The sequence below is a fragment of the Eptatretus burgeri genome, chromosome 17 (genome assembly GCF_056783735.1).
Source record: "Eptatretus burgeri isolate ZD-2024b chromosome 17, Ebu_testis_v1, whole genome shotgun sequence".
NCBI classification, from domain to species: Eukaryota; Metazoa; Chordata; class Myxini; order Myxiniformes; family Myxinidae; genus Eptatretus; species Eptatretus burgeri.
This window is the reverse complement of record NC_140977.1, coordinates 6272836-6292491: the sequence shown is the minus strand read 5'-3', so window position 1 is coordinate 6292491 and position 19656 is coordinate 6272836. Positions and strand designations below refer to the sequence as shown.

General features: G+C 40.8%; 1 protein-coding gene across 2 annotated transcripts in view; it reads left to right on the top strand.

Moving 5' to 3' along the window:
* LOC147009175 (uncharacterized) overlaps nucleotides 1-19656 on the top strand; it is a 73545-nt gene that overhangs the window by 38464 nt on the left and 15425 nt on the right. For both annotated transcript variants that reach the window (XR_015052958.1, XM_085862547.1), the window contains exon 4: nucleotides 10518-10654. The gene's annotated coding sequence lies outside the window, so the exon portion shown is untranslated. The remainder of the gene's footprint in view (nucleotides 1-10517; nucleotides 10655-19656) is intronic.

Below are 19656 nucleotides of genomic sequence, written 5' to 3'. Positions count from 1 at the left end.
CTGGTAAATGGTGAATCCCGTTTTTTGGTCCCCCACAGGTTTCACCGGAGGGGATTGCAGGTTTGCTCTCCATCCGTCCTCCATCCCACCCGTGGTTTTTCATGCTTGTGTTTTTTCCACACCCTTTAACATATTCAACTGAAACTTGGTACACGGCTTTATTCCGACAAGTTACAGAACAAGTTCCAGTTTCAGGGTGTTTCATCAATGTTTCACAGAGTTATGTGCTTTTTAAACTTCGAAGGTATCACATTGGGAGGGCACATGTACTGCAAAGCAATTCTCGCTCTTGGTTTTATAATCAGCTCTGCGCACAATTGTAATCAAGGTCACTGAATGACATATTTGAGGAGTGTTATGTTTTTGTTAAAACACGTTTTTGATTGTTTAGAAAATGCAAAAAAAAAAAAAGTAATTGAAAATTCCTATTGCCTGATATTTGGGGGTACTGCATCAGCAGCATGGATCAGTCCCAAAAAATGATATAACCAGCAGGCAGGTATTGCATCCACAAGACCTCCATGGCTTCTTGTAGTTTCACGGTCATGTGCTGTTTGACCCTGAACAAAAGGTTCGTGTTCCATACTTGAACAACTGGGATTATAACCAGCAGATATCCGTGGGAATTACCTGAAATGTAAAATCTGACTTCAACGACATTATACAAACAACAGTTAAATATATCATGGGAATTTATTGTCTAAGATATACAGTAAAACACCTCAAGAAACAAATTCAAAAAAAAAATGTGTTGTCTCAATTATATTCATCCCCCTACCTCCCGTCAACCCCAAGTCGCAACTGATTCCTATACCTCTTCATAATCTGCTTTCACACCTTCCCACCTGCCACCTGCTCTCCATGTCCACCTTCACAATCTCGCGAGAGACATATGTCCTGTGGAAATTCCAATTCCATGCAGTTGCCACTCTCAATTGATTGTGAGGAGCCTAATTGTGTTAAATGATCCCAAACTAATTATCTTATTCGTGCTGCATAAATACAACGCTAAAGTAAACGATGTTTAATTCACAATCTCGTGAGATTCCATCATCTCGCAATATTCTACGTGACAGAAGGACAAAGCAGAGATGTGACAAGCACATTATTCTATAGACTAGTGCGTACCCATCGCTTCGCTGATGGGATTAATCAGAGGACAGCAAGTTGTACTTCACGACACATATTGCACGTCTTACTGGGAATCTCAACGAGGATGTAAAAAGAAGTGAAACAGCAGAAAAAAGATATTTTATAACATGTTCTCGTTGTTGCTGCTATCCCGCTGGGTGTGGTTGTTGTTTGGGCTCCATCTGTCTCCTAAAGGCTTCCTGCTGTCGTAGAATAATAAATGTTGCCGCTGAAACTGCTACATTAAAGCTCGAGTTCACGCTTCTTCCTCAATCGTGGAAAGACAGGCTTTTGAAACGGGCATCCATCCATCCATCCATCCATTGGGACCAAACTCTGTGCAGAGCGTTGGTGCTGCCTAAGCAGTCTCCTTGTCTATTGGGCACAATCCTGGACGGGTCGCCACTCCGACACAGGATGCTCGAATGGTTCAATCATCCCAGCAAGCAGGTACTCATTTTGCTGACCTCGGAAGGATGACAGGCTGTCAACCCCACCTGGTATTAATTCAACAGCTGAGTGAGATTTGAACTCAGGATCTGAGGATCCCAAGCCCACCACCCTCACCATTAAGCTAACACCAGGCAGAAACGGATATCTCCATGATTAAACACACATAAATGGTTGTTGCAAGTAAATCGATTAAAGCTTTCAAACCAACAAAATCTGTTATTACCTTTCAAACCAAGTTAATTGATTATTGGCTTTCAAACAAAAGAAATCGATTATTAACTTTCCAACCAAGTAAATCTGTTATTGGCTATCTGACAAAGTAAATATATTATTGGATTTCTGAATAAGTAAATCGATTATTGGCATTCAAAACAAATAAATCGATTATGAGCTTTCCAAACAAGTAAATCTATGATTGGCTTTCTGAACAAGTAAATCTATTATGTGCTTTCAACCAATTAAATCGATTATTGGCTTTCAAACCAAGTAAATCTATTATTACCTTGCAAACCAAATAAATCTATTATTGGCTTTCCAACCAAGTAAATCTATTATTGGCTTTCCAAATAAGTAAATCTATTATTGGCTTTTTAACAAGGAAATCTATTATTGGCTTTTTAACCAATTAAATCTATGATTTGCTTTCCAACCACGGAAATCCATTCCCAGCTTTCTGACCAAGTAAATTGATTATTTTCTTTCCAACCAAGTAAAACGATTCTTGGCTTTCCGACCAAGTTTATCTGTTATTGGCTTTCCGGCCAAGTAAATCTATTGTTTGCTTTCCAACCGAGTAAACTGATCATTAGCTTTCCAACCAAGTAAATTGATTATTATCTCTCCAACCAAGGAAATATTTTATTAGCTTTCCAACTGAGTAAATCGATTATTAGCTTTCTGAACAAGTAAATTGATTATTTGCTTTCCAAGCAAGTAAATCTATTCTTTGCTTTCTGACAAAGTAAATCTTTTGTTAGCTTTCTGACTAAGTAAATCTATTATTGGCTTTCCAACCATGTAAATCTATTATTCGCTTTCCAAACAAGTAAATCTTTTGTTAGCTTTCTGACCAAGCAAACCGATTATTAGCTTTCCAACCAAGGAAATCTTTCATTAGCTTTCCAACCGAGTAAATCGATTATTAGCTTTCCAAACAAGTACATTGATTATTCGCTTTCCAAGCAAGTAAATCTATTATTCACTTTCCAACCAAGTAAATCTTTTGTTAGTTTTATGACCAAGTAAATCTATTATTTGCTTTCCAACCAAGTAAATTGATTATTTGTTTTCCAACCAAGTAAATCTATTATTAACTTTCCAACCAAGTCGATCTATTATTGGCTTTCCAAACAAGTAAATCTATAATTAGGTTTTCAAGCAAGTAAATCTATTATTGGCTTTTTTACCAAGTATATCTATTATTGGCTTTTTCACCAAGTATATCTATTATTGGCTTTTTAACCAAGTAAATCTATTTCTCGCTTTCCGACCAAGTAAATTGATTATTGGCTTTCCGAACAAGTCAATCAATTATTAGTTTTCCAACCAAGTAAATTGATTATAATTAGCTTTCCAACCAAGGAAATCGATTACTAGCTTTCCAACCATATAAATGTATTATTAGCTTTCCGACCAAGTAAATCGATTATTTGCTTTCCGACCAAGTAAATATATCTGAACTTTCCAACCAAGTAAATATATTGTTAACTTTTTTTTTTTTTTTTTTTTTTTTTTTTTTTTTTTGTATACCTTGGTCGAGGCTCGTATGAGAGCTAACACACAACTCACAGCAAGGAGGCATGAGACAAGAGGGGTGGGAGTGGAAGGGACAAAACATTGGGGAACAGACACAGGTGAACTGTGGAAGGGAGAGGGATGGGGATGGGACGGGGAACATGGCGAGGAGAAGATGGACATTACAGGGACTTTCAGGAAGGAAAGCAGGAGAATTGAAGGAAGTGGGCATGGGTGGATTATCGGGGTAGAAAAGATCGAGGATTTGGATGGGGGGAAGATAAGAGGTGGTGGTGAACAGCTGTTTTGAAAGCCTGGAGGGAAGAATGGAAAGAATAGAGTGAGGAAGTTTATTCCAAAGGCGGGAAAAAGAGGAATGAAAGAGTGAAGATGAGCAGTGATTCGTGATTTTGGTAGTTTTACCAGAAGGGGTTGTTGGCGGACCTTGAGCGCCCTGTGGAAATGTGGTTGGGACAAATCGCAGAGAGAGCAGGGGGGGCAAGGCTGGAGAGGAGTCGGTAGAAGACAGAAAGACCACCGACCAACCTGCGGTGATTGAGTGAGAGGCCCAAAGACTCAGCTTCATTGCGGGAGATGCCAATGATCTTAAAAGCCCTGGTTTCGACAGCGTGAAGTCGAGAAAGGTGGGAGGCAGGAGCACCAGCCCAGAGGGGAGAGCAGTACTCCATCAGGCTACGGACAAAGGCTTTGTAAGTAGTCAGGAGCTCAAGATGGCCGAGGAAGGACTTTGCACGACGGAGGATTCCCAGTCGGCGACTGGCTTTTGAGGCAAGGTTGGAAATGTGACTTTCCCAGGAAAGGTCATGGCAGATAGTGAGACCCAGAAGCTTGAAAGAAAAGACTTCTTCCAGAGGATTGTTGAGAAAGTGGATGGGGGGTTTTGTAAACGGTCCTTTCGAAGAGACATAGTGAGAGTGTGAGATTTGTGTGGATTGAAAGACATGTTCCACGTGTTGGACCAGTTTGTGATTTTATCCAGATCTGCAGTGAGCGAAGAAGCTGCTGCTTGCCGGTCTGAGGGATGACAGATGGTACGGCAGAGGGTGGAGTCATCGGCAAAGAGAAATAGAGGATTTTCCAGAGAGTCCGAGAGATCATTGATGAAAACCAGAAAAAGAACAGGGCCCAGAACGCTACCTTGAGGAACTCCAGCCTGCACAGGAAGAGGGGATGAAAGAACTCCATTTAGGGCCACACGTTGACTGCGACAGGAGAGGAAGTCTGCGAGCCATGAGTGGAGATGGCCTTGAATACCATGGGAAGAGAGTTTGGTGAGTAGGGCAGGGTGCCAGACTGTGTCAAAAGCACGTGATATGTCCAGGGATACGGCTCGGATTTCCTGTCTGGCATTGAGGACCTCCATCCATTGATGGGAGAGCAGTAGCAGCATATCCAGGGTAGAGTGACCTGGTCTGAAACCAAATTGATGATTGGAAATCAAGCCATTGGAGAAGAGGAAGGATTTCATGTCTGAAGCAATGATGGATTCCATAACCTTGCTGATGATTGGGAGAAGGCTGATTGGTCTGTAGTTACAGGGATCTGTTTTTGCACCTTTTTATGCAGGGCAGTGATGTTAGCAGATTTCCAAGCAGATGGCAGATGACCTTGGGAAAATGAGAGGGTGAATAGAACAGAGAGAGGGTGAGCAAGAGCAGAAGAGCAGGCTTTGAGGACACGTGGGCTGATGCCGTCTGGACCGGTTGCAGAATCTGACTCGAGGTTTGAAAGCAAGCTCTCCACCTTGTCAGGAGAAAAGGATACAGAGTCCAGGGACAGTTGGGTGCGACTGGGTAAAGTGGGTAGAGATAGTGATGGGTTTGGGACACAAGATTTAGCTGCAAACACCGAGTTTAGACATTCAGCTTTATCACGTGTGGAATCAGCAGTGCGACCATTTGAGGTAAGGGAGGGGATGGAGGGGGAACATACACCAGAAACAGATTTGATTAAACGCCACCAGGATTTTGAGGAGGGAGAGAGGTCTGAGAGTTCAGACTTGAGATGAGAAAGATGTTGTTTTCTGGCTCTCCTGAGGGTAGATACACACTTGTTCCGAGCTTTGTGGAAAGAACTGAGATTGCCCTCAGTTGGGTTTGCTTTCCATGAGGCAAAGACAAGTTGTTTCAGGACAACTGCCTCGCCACAAGCTTCAGTAAACCAAGGGCGGGAGGAAGGGTAAGACAACTGAACACGAGAGGGGATAAATCTGTGCATGAGGGAGAGCAAGTTTCTTTGAAAGAATTCCCAGGATGAGTTGATGTTTGAGAAAGTAGTGATAGGAGACCAGTCTGTAAGTTTGATGGCTGCTCGGAGACCCTGCCAGTCGGCTTGAGTGAAATGCCAGACTCGACGGCGGTGAGGTGGTTCTCTGATGACAGCCAGAGAGATGTCCACTTTAACAAGGACGTGGTCAGAAGAACCAATTGGAGCGAAGGAAGAGCAGCAGATATTGTCAGGGAAATTTGTCAAAATCAGATCCAGAAGAGATGGAGTACCATTGGTTGAGATTTCTGACTAAGTAAATCGATGATTAGCTTTCCAACCCAGTAAATAGATTATTAACTTTCCGACCTCATAAGTTGATTACTTTCCAAGCAAGTAAATCAATTATTAATTTTCCAACCTATTAAATAGATTTTAGCTTTCTAACCAAATAAATGGATTACTTTCCAACCAAATAAATCGGTAATTAACTTTCCAATCAAGTTGGTCGATTACTTTCCAACAAAGTAAATTGATTATTCGCTTTCTAACAGAACCATCTTTATTATTATATGACAGCAGCAACCCTTAACTAAAGCTGGTGGTCATGCTTCTTCTTTACATGATGGACAGACGGACATTGCTCCTTTTAGTAACAGATGAAATGTTTGTGACACAATGAATAAAAGTGACATTATATCATAATGCTTTTTGATTTTGAAATCTCAAAATAAAACTTTCAGTGTTGTACATATCGAGCATAGATCAACCCTTTCCGGAGACCACCAAGCGTACTTTAGATTGGCATTGTGGACAGGTATGTCATGATACCGCAGATGTTAAATATCTTGTACTCAGTTACGCATTACTACCAGTGAACGTCTTACCAGGTAGTCATTTAAATTCTCCAAATGAAGGTATTGGAACACACTGCTCAGGCCAGTTGTGTTACGGATCAAATTTGCTGATCCACATATCCATCCGGTTGTTATCCTGGTTTCCATAACAACCAACACTTCCTGGTAGCGCAGCCTGCATACTCAGATGGTGTGAGTACAGCACTCGATTTGAAGCTTATTGAAACGGATCAAGTGTCTTGAAATGTGCCACATCGTGCACTATATTGTTTTCCTATGATTGCTCGTGTTGGTACATGGAAAGGTAGTGATACCTGGGACTTGCAGATCCTTTAGAACTTCTGGAACATGAAGAGTGAATTGTCACCAAGTTGGCCTGATTGTGATTGCATTGCTTATTGGTGGTTTTAAATGTCGTGTGTCCTCCGTCTTTATCTGGCGCTGAATGGTGAGGTGAGAAGACCATTAATAACAACCTAGAAAAGATTGACGTTGACCTTGAGCGGATGGTTAAACTCGAACGATTCCATCAATGACAAGTTTGTACTCCTGTCAAACAGGTGGAGCAGATTCCTGAGAAGGTCTCTGGTTGCTCTTGTTGTTCAGGGTCTGTTCATGGGGACTGTGGTCACTACGTGCTGACATTTTCCCATTTGTTGACCATACTTCAAGGTTTAGATGTTTCAACATGTTCTCTATTCACAAGCATGAGGAAAATGTAAAGGTCCGCCATCGTGGAAGGAATCACGAATCACTTTCCATTTTGGCTTCCTTGCCTGTCTGTCCAACATGGCTTCCTTGTCTCGCCGGTTATCTCTTTTCTTGTACTACAGTGGGCCCGTTGGTCCATTGGATCAAATTTTCATTGTTCTTCATGGCCGTGTCGCAAAGCCACCTGCCATACTGCTTGAGCATCAGCTTACCTTTTCACCAAAGCAGTGTGCTTGGGCCAGGGCAGTGATTATACATTTATAATTATTATTGCCAAATGATACTACTATTATTATTGTTGTTCATATTATGAGTATTAATTCATATATTGTTTGTTACAATGTTATCGTTGTTTTTGTTATTTATTTTGTAATTAGAATGCCATGCCCTGGAAGGACCTATTCCGTGCATTTAAAACATGGGAATTCTTCCCGGGTTCGTTGTAGTTAATTAGCCTAATAAACTCAGGAGATAATGACGGTCATTTTGGTGGATAACATACACCAAAATGTTTATGTGACATGCATCAGTAGAACTCCACAAAAAAACATGACACACACACACACCTCATCCATTTATAGTGGATTTAAAGTTGCGTAGTAGAGACTGTAGTCCAGGAGCAAGGACCTGAAAAAAATGAAATCGTTCAACACTCCCTCCAGAAAAGATTTGACTTGACAGAGTGGTAGAATAGACCCTATAGAACACCTCCATGTAGTATGTGGTTTCAAATTGTGGTATCATTAAAATTCTATAGGCCATTATACATACCAAGGGTACTTACCAAGAGGGTCACTGCGGGCTAGCAAAATTTAGGGGAGGGGTAACGTAAATGTGAATATCTTTGTCGAGACTCAACCAATTTTCAATATTGAGGTATCATTGGCTTCGTATTATAATTCTCTTTCAGAATATGTACAGAAATGTCGATATTCCTTCAACTCTACAACCACAAGAGGTAAAAATCACAAACAAATCAAATATTATGAGCTTTTTTTTATATTTTAGGCATCTTTTAGAGCATACTAAGTTGTCAAGTCAAACTTTTCTGTAGTGGGTGTTGAACAATTGAATTTTTCACAGGTTCATGCTGCTGGACTAAAAAATGCTGTGTTAGTCTATTTTTTATGAAATTCTTATGGACGAGATAATTACAAAAATAAAGTTTAAAAATGTCATGTTAATAATGATGGTAAAAGAGGCTGTGGGTTAACATAGTTGCTTTTCTGTGTCATTCCAGATTGAACATCTGAAATAATCCTACGAGCCAACTGAAGCAATGGCCAGTTTAGAGAGTCAGGCAGTAGTGCAACTTTTACCTGTAAAGAGACAAGTTAACTAACTTTCACAAGTGCATAATTTGTCAGATGGACTCAAGCGAGACACTGAGGAAAGCCCGGGATACCTCCATACAGGCACTTGTTGCAGCACTGGAACTCCGACGAGATGAAGTATACGAACGTTTAAAATCAGATTTTGACAGTTTGGCAACCGCGGATGTTAAATGGCACTCAAATTGCTACGAAAAATGGACAAGCAAAGAAAACCTGCGTTACATGCAGAGGAGAAGATCTGCATTCTCACCGACACCAGCAGAAGAATCTAAGATTGGCACACAATCTGAAACAAGTTTGACAGAGACCTCCAGGGTATCCAGGTCCCAGTCAACATCCACTGACTGGACTATGTGCCTCTTCTGCAAGAAGAAAACACACAGAAGGGTAAAGGAGATGACCATGGTCAGAACTTTCCAAGCCTGTGAAGCTATTGTGCAAGCAGCGACCGCAAAGGGCGATGAGGACATGTTAGGGACTACTGGTGCTGTCAGTAACGATCCAGTGGCAGCAGAAGCTAGATACCAGAGCTTGCCATGCCTCATACATCAGCAAAGCTAATCTGCAGTATGCTGGCTTCCATGAAGGGAGACAAGAAACTTGTTACGATACAGCATTCAAGAATTGGCTGAAGATATCTCTGCTGACCTGAATGGTGGGAAGGCCTTTGATATGACAATTCTTCTGGACAGATACAATCATTTTCTGCACGGACAGGGAGTGGCAGTCGACAGCTACACTACCCAGCGACTCAAACTTCGACTAAAGAAACACTTTGGAGATGACATTGTCTTCCATAAGCCATATGATCTTAGTAAGTCCGAGCTTTTGTATTCAAGCTCCATATCCCTTCAAGATGCCATCAACTCTGCATATAGGTGTAACACCGCAACAGCTACGGATGATGCGATTCCTTGTTGCCAGACACAAATATTACAAACCACTCTGACGAATGTGCGTCCGTGCAACCATGCACAACTATTATCATTCGCTCTCACTAATGTGCTTCTGTGTTGTCATGCACAGCTCCCAGTGTCGACCATGATAACTATTATCATCCACTATGATGAATGAGTAGCTTCCGTGTTGCCAAAGACAACTATTATGCTTGGCTCTGATGTATGTACTTCCGTGTTGCTATACACTAGTAAAAGACGAACGCTAAAAATAACAGTTGCAGTTTTCTTTATGCATGCCTCTGTATGTATATGAATTTCTGCAGAACAATACTTTCTTAAGCGTTTGATTTCCAAAATGTATACATCCCAGTAGTAATTGAGAAACACCGTTCACTTCACCTTCATATGAGAACACAATTAAAAATGTCAGAAAGTTTGAATTGGTGTGATATTTTAGCTTTGGTGATGCCATGGCAAAGGCCATTTTCAAATAACTGTACATACTCTGATCGAGAATTATAATAGGAAGCCAATGATACCTCAATATTGAAAATTGGTTGAGTCTAGACAAAGATATTCACGTTTACGTTACCCCTCCCCCTAAATTTTGCTTGCCCACAGTGACCCTCTTGGTAAGTACCCTTGGTATGTATAATGGGTTGTAGAATTTTAATGATACCACAATTTGAAACCACATACTACCTGGAGGTGTTCTATAGGGTCTATTCTACCACCCTGTCAAGTCAAACCTTTTCTGTAGGGGGTGTTGAACGAATTTCCTTATTTGGCCTCATTTGAGAAATGGCTGCTGGACTACTGACACCTGCATCAACATGTCAAGATCCTATTCTCAGTGAAAGAGTCCCCAAATGATGGAAGTACCTGGAGACCTCACGAATCTGTTTAACCCATTTCGAAGGACTTTAACATTGACTTTTGAGTGGTTCTTTTAACTCCTTCCATTCCTTCCATTCCATTCCATCAATGTTTTCTCGTTTGTTCGAACACTCTTGCTTTTAATACTGTTTTTAAAAACTTTTTTTAACGCTCTAACCCTAACACCACTTCGTACCACTCTAGTTGCTGCTCCTCTGCAAACACCAGTCCATCTTGTGGACATCATCTTCATACATTAAGCTTGCAGTCATTATGACTTGATTCTGTCATTGCAGAAGCCTGGGATGCACCGTTACAGACACAGAGTCACAATATCATTGGAATGAAGCGATCACGTGTGGAGGCGAAGATTCGCATTGTGACGTCATCGGATGATAAAGGATGCGAGATGCACGTTCTTCAACAGGAATTTGTGAGTGCTGTACCGCATAACGTTAACCCGTTTATTTTTCAAACTTCTTCCACATACACTTCTCAGTCGGTAGTCAGTGGTGCTGTGAAGGTCTCAAAGGGAACTTGTTAAACGTGTAGCGCAAGCTGGTACACCTCGACTCTTGTACTCTTGTAAACACACACACACACACACACACACACACACACACACACACACACACACACACACACACACACACACACACGGGTGTGCAATCACCTCGCGCTCTCCAAACTCGAACCCGAGTGTCTTTCTCTACAAATCCTTTTCATAGCTCCAAGGCCTTTGTACAAGTCTTTTGCTCCGGGATCCTGCGCCTCGCTCTCAGCGGGGAGCGTTAATCGCTGCTAAGCTGCCGCCATAGCACTGAAGGGCTGTGCTCATTATCGATTCATCACTGATTCTCAGGGCTTCATTAATATGAAAGGACTGGATCACCGGTACCCTAATCCACTCCTTCGTTAATGCGACTCAATTAATCCCGCTCCAAACAAAGTCACTTTTCCTTTTCTCAGTCTTGTTATTATCGCCAGAACGGACGCTACACCTTAACGCCATCCGACGAGCTTCCAATCCCCATTCCCCAATTTCCCTCCACCCCCACTTCTCTGGTCCTCTGGATGATGCGATCCCTCCACCACCCAATCGGGAGAGTTCATCATCTTTTTGTCATCACCCAATCCGTTCAACTCTTGAGGATCAACCCCAGAGGTGGAATGCTCTCTCATTCTCTCTCTCTCTCTCTCTCTCTCTCTCTCATTCTCTCTCTCATTCTCTCTCTCTCTCTCACTCATTCTCTCTCTCTCTCTCTCTCTCTCTCTCTCTCTCTCTCTCTCTCTCTCTCTCTCTCTCTCTCTCCCTCTCTCTCTCTCTCTCTCTCTCTCTCTCTCTCTCTCTCTCTCTCTCTCTCTCTCTCTCTCTCTCTCTCTCCTCTCTCTCCTCTCTCCCCTCTCTCTCCTCTCTCTCCTCTCTCTCCTCTCTCTCCTCTCTCTCCTCTCTCTCCTCTCTCTCTCTCTCTCTCTCGTTCTCTCTCTCTCTCTCTCCTCTCTCTCCTCTCTCTCCTCTCTCTCCTCTCTCTCCTCTCTCTCCTCTCTCTCCTCTCTCTCCTCTCTCTCCTCTCTCTCCTCTCTCTCCTCTCTCTCCTCTCTCTCCTCTCTCTCCTCTCTCTCCTCTCTCTCCTCTCTCTCCTCTCTCTCCTCTCTCTCCTCTCTCTCCCGTTGACCCGATTACTCACACGGCTCAAAGAGCTGCCTTGTGGCGCCACCTTAGGACTTTTCCTGAAGTGGTCCAGTCCATTTTGCTATCAGAAGTATCGGCATGATGGGTGTTCCATCCCAAACGCACGCAGCGCCCCCTAACCCCACCCCCCCCCAACTCCCCTCCTCCGGATCCCATTCCCCACCCCGTCCACCAAAGATTGGCGAGCTTCGCAGCATCTCGGCCATCTCATCTATAACCAAGCCATGCATGAAATTAAAGGGCTATTAAAGTGGCGCCATCACTCTGTGGCCCGCCTTCCTCGGGCAGTGGTGAGAAAAGAAAAGATAATTGTTTGTAACAAGCAGTGGAAACTTTCCAGCTCGCGATTAACTCTGCCTTCTGCGGGTTCTGAACGAAGTGGGGACGAGGGCAGAGATGTTGTTGCCAGCCATTGTCCCATACTTGAGAGGGGTTGGTCGTGCCAGTCATGGTCAAACTGGGCGCGGTGAGGGGAATAAGGACTGAGTTATGGTGAGTGCATGGCGGCTTGTGCGAGGGATAGTGGGGGGAGTTGTGTTGGAGATTGTGGGGGTGGGAGGGGGATGCGAAGTGGTGAGAGGGTGTTGAGGAAGCCACGGTCAGGCTCGGACAGTTCAAGAGTGCACTTCATTCAATTGGTGACACAGACCTCTTTTACATTGATCTCCATGTTATACACGTGCACGGAACGTGTTCCACAATGCTCACCCGATATCACAAATACTCTTACACTTCTTACTTAAAACACCACTCACATTATACACCGCTTACTTACACACCACTCACGATATACACATGGCCTATTTACACACCACTCGCATTATACACTGCTTACATACACACCACTCATGTTACACATAGCCTACTTACACACCACTCGCATTATACACGGCTTACTTACACACCACTCACGTTATACACATGGCCTATTTACACACCACTCACATTATACACTGCTTACGTACACACCACTCATTATACACATAGCCTACTTACACACCACTCACATTATACACATGGCCTATTTACACACCACTTGCATTATACACTGCTTACGTACACACCACTCATGTTACGTACACACCACTCACGTTATACACTGCTTATGTACACACCACTCATTATACACATAGCCTACTTACACACCACTCACATTATACACATGGCCTATTTACACACCACTCGCATTATACACTGCTTACGTACACACCACTCATGTTACACACTGCTTACGTACACACCACTCACGTTATACACATAGCCTACTTACACACCACTCACATTATACACGGCTTATTGACACATCACTAACGTTACACACCACTCAAATTATACACTGCTTACTTATAGAACACTCACGTTATATACCATATACTCACACACCACTCATGTTACACACTGCTTACTTGCACACCACTCACCTTGTATACTGCTTACTTACACACCAATCACATTATACACTGCTTACTTACTCACCACTCACATGATACACTGCTTACTCACAAACCACTCACATTATACACCACTTCTCATACTGTTATGCAGTGCTCACAATATACACTGCTTAATTATACAGTGCTCACGTTATATACCACTTGCTCTTTTACACTCCTTACTTATACAGTGCTCACATTATACACCACTGACTATTTTCCACTGCTTACTTATACAGTGCTCACATTATACACCACTTCCTCTTTTACACTCCTTACTTATACAGTGCTCACATTATACACCACTGACTATTTTACACTGCTTACTTATACAGTGCTCACATTATACACCACTTACTGTTTTACACTGCTTACTTATACACTGCTCACATTATACACCACTGACTATTTTACACTGCTTACTTGTACACTGCTCATGTTATACACCACTTACTTTTAACACTGCTTAATTATACAGTGCTCAGGTTATACACCACTTGCTCTTTTACACTGCTTACTTATACAGTGCTCAGGTTATACACTGCTTACTTGTACAGTGGTCACATTATACACCACTTCCTCTTTTACACTGTTTACTTATACAGTGCTCGCATTATACACCACTGACTATTTTACACTGCTTACTTATACAGTGCTCACATTATACACCACTGACTATTTTACACTGCTTACTTATACAGTGCTCACATTATACACCACTTACTCTTTTACACTGCTTAATTATACAGTGCTCAGGTTATACACCACTTTCTCTTTTACACTGCTTACTTATACAGTGGTCACATTATACACCACTTCCTCTTTTACACTGTTTACTTATACAGTGCTCACATTATACACCACTTCGTCTTTTACACTCCTTACTTATACAGTGCTCGCATTATACACCACTGACTATTTTACACTGTTTACTTATACAGTGATCACATTATATACCACTTGCTCTTTTACACTCCTTACTTATACAGTGCTCACATTATACACCACTGACTATTTTCCACTGTTTACTTATACAGTGCTCAAATTATACACCACTTCGTCTTTTACACTGCTTACTTATACACTGCTCACATTATACACCACTGACTATTTTACACTGCTTACTTGTACACTGCTCATGTTATACACCACTTACTTTTAACACTGCTTAATTATACAGTGCTCAGGTTATACACCACTTGCTCTTTTACACTGCTTACTTATAGAGTGCTCAGGTTATACACTGCTTACTTGTACAGTGGTCACATTATACACCACTTCCTCTTTTACACTGTTTACTTATACAGTGCTCGCATTATACACCACTGACTATTTTACACTGCTTACTTATACAGTGCTCACATTATACACCACTTACTCTTTTACACTGCTTAATTATACAGTGCTCAGGTTATACACCACTTGCTCTTTTACACTGCTTACTTATACAGTGGTCACATTATACACCACTTCCTCTTTTACACTGTTTACTTATACAGTGCTCACATTATACACTGCTTACTTATACAGTGCTCACATTATACACCACTTACTCTTTTACACTGCTTAATTATACAGTGCTCAGGTTATACACCACTTGCTCTTTTACACTGTTTACTTATACAGTGGTCACATTATACACCACTTCCTCTTTTACACTGTTTACTTATACAGTGCTCACATTATACACCACTGACTATTTTACACTGCTTACTTATACAGTGGTCACATTATACACCACTTCCTCTTTTACACTGTTTACTTATACAGTGCTCACATTATACACCACTGACTATTTTACACTGCTTACTTATACAGTGCGCACATTATACACCACTTACTCTTTTACACTGTTTACTTATACAGTGCTCACATTATACACCACTTCGTCTTTTACACTCCTTACTTATACAGTGCTCGCATTATACACCACTGACTATTTTACACTGCTTACTTATACAGTGCTCACATTATACACCACTTCCTCTTTTACACTCCTTACTTATACAGTGCTCACATTATACACCACTGACTATTTTACACTGCTTACTTATACAGTGCTCACATTATACACCACTTACTGTTTTACACTGCTTACTTATACACTGCTCACATTATACACCACTGACTATTTTACACTGCTTACTTGTACACTGCTCATGTTATACACCACTTACTTTTAACACTGCTTAATTATACAGTGCTCAGGTTATACACCACTTGCTCTTTTACACTGCTTACTTTTACAGTGCTCAGGTTATACACTGCTTACTTGTACAGTGGTCACATTATACACCACTTCCTCTTTTACACTGTTTACTTATACAGTGCTCGCATTATACACCACTGACTATTTTACACTGCTTACTTATACAGTGCTCACATTATACACCACTGACTATTTTACACTGCTTACTTATACAGTGCTCACATTATACACCACTTACTCTTTTACACTGCTTAATTATACAGTGCTCAGGTTATACACCACTTTCTCTTTTACACTGCTTACTTATACAGTGGTCACATTATACACCACTTCCTCTTTTACACTGTTTACTTATACAGTGCTCACATTATACACCACTTCGTCTTTTACACTCCTTACTTATACAGTGCTCGCATTATACACCACCGACTATTTTACACTGCTTACTTATACAGTGCTCGCATTATACACCACTGACTATTTTACACTGCTTAATTATACAGTGCTCACATTATACACCACTTCCTCTTTTACACTCCTTACTTATACAGTGCTCACATTATACACCACTTACTCTTTTACACTGCTTACTTATACACTGCTCACATTATACACCACTGACTATTTTACACTGCTTACTTGTACACTGCTCATGTTATACACCACTTACTTTTAACACTGCTTAATTATACAGTGCTCAGGTTATACACCACTTGCTCTCTTACACTACTTACTTATACAGTGCTCACATTATACACCACTTCCTCTTTTACACTGTTTACTTGTACAGTGCTCAGGTTATACACCACTTGCTCTTTTACACTGTTTACTTATACAGTGCTCGCATTATACACCACTTACTCTTTTACACTGCTTACTTATACAGTGCTCGCATTATATACCACTTACTCTTTACACTGCTTACTTATACAGTGCTCACATTATACACCACTTACTTATACAGTGCTCACGTTATACACCACTTGCTATTTTACACTGCTTACTTATACACCACTTACTCTTTTAGATTGCTTAATTATAATTTATACACCACTCACATTATACACCATTTACAATGTTTCATCAATTTCACTGCTAATTATGCTACTACTGGAGCGCTGATTTCACACGTTTTTCAATTTCACAACAGCAAGAAGCATATCCTGCAAGATGATTTTCAAAGGACTGGGATATTGATATGCCTGGTGTTGGTTTAATGGTTTGGATGGTAGGCTTGGGATCCAAGGATCCTTAGTTCAAATCCTACTTGCTGTTGAATTAATACCAGGTGGGGTTGACTCTGCCTGTCCTCCTTCCGAGGTTGGCAAAATGGGTACCAGCTTGCTGGTATCCTGTGTTGAAGTGGTGATCCGTCCAGGATTGTGCCCAATAGCCAAGGAGACTGCTTAGGCAGCACCAATGCTCTGCACAGAGTATGGTTCTAATGAATGGATGGGATATTCATTACAAAAATAACAACAGAAAATTTTTCCTTGACGTTGAAAATCCACCGAGCTCAGTGACGAGAAAAAACAAACAAACAAGAAAAAGAGCAATCAGTTTGCAGACCTTCGCCAGGACTTGTTTTGTGTGGTGTTTGTGTACTGGTGTGTTACATAATTAATAAGAGACATAACTAGAACTGCCACTTTATAACTGCTGGCAGTGATGACAGGGTACGAAGACGTCCCGCTCTGATCGGACACCTGACCCTGACTCATGACGTTTATTATTATTAAATTGAATTTAGAATGGGATTAAAATAAATTCAATTCAAATCAAATGGAAGACCAAATCGGTGCAGTCCTGCATTGGAGTCATCAGAAGGAACCGAAACAAGCAAAAAGCAAAGATGAAGTCATCAGGAGGAACCTGGATAGCATTCGGGTTTCAGATGCTACTCCTCTACCCTCAATCCCATCCAGGCACAAACAACCAAGTGAGCCTTATTGAAGAAAAAATAAAATAAAATACAAACAAAATCAAAAAGATCTCGGATCAAAAAAAAAAATTCTGACTGCCAGACCATGTGTCCGATCAGGTTGAAATTTATAACATATATTTCCCATCATGACTATATCATAATTGTGAAGTTTTATGTCAATTGATTAAGCGGTTCAAGAGAAATTTTTTTTTTTTAAAGATTTTTGCTCAATCCAATATGACAGCCAGACCATGTGACTTACCAATTATTCGTGAATAACCTGGCATCCCCACGTCTTGGGGAACATTTGTGTGAAGTTTCCCCTCGATCTATCCAGCCGTTCTGGAGAAGATTTTTTTATCAGTTTTAGAGTAAATCCAATATGGCAGCCAAACCATGTGACCTATGTCGTCATATGTGAAGCTTTTGTTCTTTTTGGATAGGCGGTCCTACATGTAAAGTTTTGCCTTGATCTGTTCAGCCACTTCAGAGAAGATTTTTGTAGGTTAAAAAAAAAAATGGCTGCCGAATCACGCGACCAATGACGGTCATCAAAAAATTTTCTGTGGACCATTTTATCCCGAGATGGCCCTCAATTTTAATACTGATCAGATGTAGCGTTCTATATATGCAATTATGATGTCATAACAAAGGCACCTATGACATCATATAAAATCACACTCATCCTCCATGAGGAGTACTTGCCTTGTGCTAAGTCTCAATTTTTTCCTTTGTGCGGTTTCAGAGATACAGAGGTTCAAAGTTTTTCCATTTTTCCATCATGGGTGTCACACCATGTCACCTATGATTTCAAAATTATCAATAAACATTCTGCATGAGTTGTCGCTCTTGTGGTGAAAATTGTCTCAATGTGACATGTGGTTGCGGAGAAAAATACTAAAGTTCTGTGCGGACAAACAAACAAGAAAAAGACATCGTGCAGAGCACGATACTTGCAAAATCCACCCCCCCTCTCCAAAGGTTGCCATGGATACATCAAATTGTCAATGTTATTAAGATTAAAATTGACAATCTTAATCAAAGCTCAGGTCAATCAGATGAAAATTGATTATTTTCTCAGATTGAAATTGATAATTTTCGAAGTTTGACCTTGAGTTGACCTTTGACCTCAAATAGTTAGTTCCCAAATTCAGTTATGCACTTTGCAATTGCTTCTTAATAATCAGGTTAATCAGATGAAAATTGACGATTATTCAGATGAAATTTGATGATTTTAGAAGTTTGACCTTGCGTTGACCTTTGACGTTTTCACCTCAAAAAGTTGCTTTCCCAATTCAGTGATGCGAATATGTTCTATGACTATGCAAATCCTGTTGAACGCTCAAGTTAATAGGATGTAATTTGATGAGTTTTCAGTTGAAAATTGATGATTTTGGAAGTTTGACCTTGACTTGACCTCTGGATCTCCAAAATAGTTAGTTTCTCAATTCAGTAATGTACTATGCAATTGATATTAAATTTTTCAAGTCAATCGGATGTATCTTGACGATTTTTCAGTTGAAATTAGATGATTTTAGAAGTTTAACCTGGAGTTGACCTTTGACCTTTTGACCTCAAAAATAGTTGGTTTCCCAATCCAGTGACACAATATGCAAATCTTGTTCAAATGTCAAGTCATTTGGATCAAAGATGATTTTAGAAATTTGACCTCACGATGACCTTTGACCTTAAAATCAATAGCATTCTCGGTTGAGACTACGTCAACAAGTAAGTAAAGTTTCATGACGATTGGTTTGGAATTGTGACCTGCAGGTGATAAACAGACAGACAGACAAACAAACAAACAAACAAGCCGATAGACGACATGGGTGGTCGCGACATAATTGCATACTAGTCACACAGTTTTTGGCGGATCGGGCTGAAATTTTTTGACAAAGAAGTTGATTATAGTGAGCATAAAAGCCTGGAAGCCCATTTTTTATTTTAGAAAAAATAATTTTTTTAAATGATTTTTCAAACATTTCAAAGTCCCGTTGCTAGGCAACGGTGGTGTCCATAGCAACGGTACTCAAAAGCATAGAACTAGATCCTGGTATGAATCTACCTGTCAAGTTTCATCAAAATCGGTTAACTCCTCTGGCCTCCAGAGCTGTCCATTACATACAAACAAACAAACAACAACAAAAAAAAATGACGGTAAATCGACACCCGATTT